At 51.9% G+C, this 2,822-nt stretch overlaps 1 pseudogene; it reads left to right on the forward strand.

Moving 5' to 3' along the window:
• Positions 1-803: 803 nt before the first annotated feature.
• Positions 804-1,895, forward strand: LOC121440420 (annotated as a pseudogene).
• Positions 1,896-2,822: the final 927 nt, after the last annotated feature.

Genomic DNA, 2,822 nt, shown 5'->3' on the forward strand with positions numbered 1-2,822 from the left:
GGGGAGGGGAGGGAAATGGGAGGCGGTGGCGGGGAAGAGGCAGAAATCTTAAATAAATAAATAAATAAATAAATAAATAAATAAAACAAAACAAAAAAGCTTGCATATGTACACTGGTCTGCGTGAGTGCGCAGCTATAAGGCTAGAGAGAGCAAGGGAGCTGGCTGGCGGGAGAACCTGGAGAACAGCCCGGGGAATCCTTGCTGTGCGATTGAAGGAGAAAGGGTTCTGCTCCTAGAAGGTACCAAATTCTGGGAGGGTATTACTGGCCCTGACAAACCCCCTCTCAACCAGCACGCCTGCCTGGGTTGGACTGTAGGGAGGTGCTGGGGAAGGCCTGTGTCTGAGGCACAGAGTGGGATGCAGAAGCATCATGTAAGGCAGTGGTTCTCAATATCCCTAATGCTACGACCCTTTAATACAGTTCTTTGTGTTGTGGTGACTCCCTCACACAACCATAAAACTTATTTCCATGGCTACTTCATACCTGTAATTTTGCTACTGTTGCAAATCATAAGGTAAATACCTGTGTTTCCCAGCGGTCTTTGGAGATCCCCTTGAAAAGGTCGCTTGACCCTGAAGGGTCACGAAGCACGGGTTGAGAACCTCTGCTCTAGGGCTAGTGGATGAGAAGGGGCTGGGGTGGGGAAGACATTAACCTCCTCTTTCCGTTTTTTGTTTCCAGGCTGTGGAGAGCTAGGCTGGTCTTCCTGAGTCCTAGCCTAGGCTCCTATCCCAACCTGATGTGCTTCTGGGGAAACTGTTTCCGGCCCCTAGTGTGAGCTTTGCTAAATTTTCAGATTATGGCGGTGGAGATGCTCCAGGACTGGTGCAGGTGGATGGGTGTCAGCGCTCGTAGGGGCTTGCTTATCCTGGGCATCCTGGAGGACTGCAGTGAAGCTGAATTCCAAGGGTCCCTGCAGGCTGCCCTGTGGCCCATGGGCCACTTTACTGTGCTTGGCAAAGTGTTTCATGAGGAGGATAATGCCACTGCAGCCCTGGTTGAGCTCGACCAGGAAATCAACTATGCTTTGGTCCCAAGGGAAATCCTAGGCACTGGGGGGCCCTGGAACGTGGTCTTTGTGCCCAGTTGCTCCAGCGAGGAGCTTCTTGATCGTGTTTTCCACTTCTTGGAGCAACGGGGGAGACAGTGGACAGTGTACCTGGAGACCCAGGTCTGGAGCTGGACAGAGTGTGCAGGCTCCAGTCAGTTAGTCAGGCAATCCAGCCCTGGGTGGATACCTTGCGGTACCAGCGTTTGGGTATGTTTTCTGGGAGCGTTCAGCCAGCCCCTGGGGAGGAATCCTTTGAGGCCTGGCTAGACCACACCACTGACATGTTTTGGGTGTGGCAAAGGGTCCCAGAAAGGGAGAAGAGGAGACGGTTGCTGGAGGGCTTGCGGGGAACTGCTTTGTACCTTGTACAGGGGCTGTTAGCAGAGAATCCGGCAAAGACTGCAGAGGAGTGCCTAGAGGCTCTGTCGAGTATTTGGAGACAATGAGTCTCAGGCCACCATTCGAATCAAGTGTCTGACTGCAAAACAGCAGCCAGATGAGCAGCTCTCTGCCTTTGTGTTGAGGCTAGAAGTTCTGCTGCAGAAAGCCATTTAGAAAGGGGCTCTCGAGAGAACCTCTACGGATGATTTGCGCCTGAGGCAGATGCTCACCAGGGCTAACCTGACTGAGCCTCTGGAGGAAGCTCTGAGGAGGCTAAGAATGATCAGGAGATCTCCAACTTTCCTGGAGTTGTTGGGCCTCAAACGGGAATCTGAGGAATGGGAGGCAAGACTAGCCAGCAACATGGTAGTCCAGGTGGAGGATGAAGCTGGCAATCTGGCTTCTGTCCAGGCTGATGGAAGAGCCAGTGCTAAGGCAGAAGATGAGGTGGAGGAGTAGGCAAAGGACAAGGTTGAGGAGGAGATATAAGGCCATAACTCAGACCACGGCCCTGTAGACCCAAGCCAGACAGGACCCTATGAGCCCCCTGGGACTCCCACCCCAGCACAGATGGGCAGTAATCTTAGAGAGTGCCCAGGAGGGCCCGGCTGCATGCTGGGCAGCCTTGCCTAGGCAGGAGAACATAAGGCAGAAGACCCCATCCTGTCCCAGTCTAGAAGTATTGCTGAAGGGTCAGCCCCAAAGTAAAGGAGCGGGCCTGCAGATATCTGCTATAGCCCCTGGCCTGGGAGAGATTAGGGAGAAATAGTCTCTTATAAGGGTCCTGACTGCCTGGCTCTTCTACCCAGTTAGCATCTCCAGGCAGGTTTATGACACTGCCTTTGGAATCTCATCCTTATCTGTTCTACTCACAGTGGCCCAGGTATTCAGTGAGTACACACTTTAATACTAGCTCTCCCATCCATCACACCCTAGCAAAGTATATCAGTCCCTGACTTACCCTGCTAGCTACTACCGTAGCCCAGCTTGTGTTGCGAACTTCCATGCCAGCCAAGGCCCTATTTGCTCTGCTCCTATCTCGTGTTGTGTATTCCTGGACAGCTTTCTTGATATACTTACAGGCCAGCAACTTGCTGCTTGTTCCCTGCAGATGTGTGTGTTCTTACCTGAGAAGGTGCTCTACAGAGATCCCAAGACAAGCCCTTGGAACCAGCAAAACAGTATGGGTGATGGCAATCAGCAACTGGCTGATGCTCATCTTGTGACTGATTACAATCTGGGGTGGGCACGAAGACCTGGACTAAGGATGGATGGGCTCGGAGAACCAAGATTCAATGTTCCACTCTTGTTGTTACTTTTGTTATTACTTGTGACAACAGTTCTTCAGTTTGGCAAGATGTTCCTTTCAGTGCTTTCCAGTGTCCA

This window comes from Microtus oregoni, unplaced genomic scaffold (assembly GCF_018167655.1).
Source record: "Microtus oregoni isolate MIOR12 unplaced genomic scaffold, Mior012 000067F_ref0000223, whole genome shotgun sequence".
Lineage (NCBI taxonomy): Eukaryota > Metazoa > Chordata > Mammalia > Rodentia > Cricetidae > Microtus > Microtus oregoni.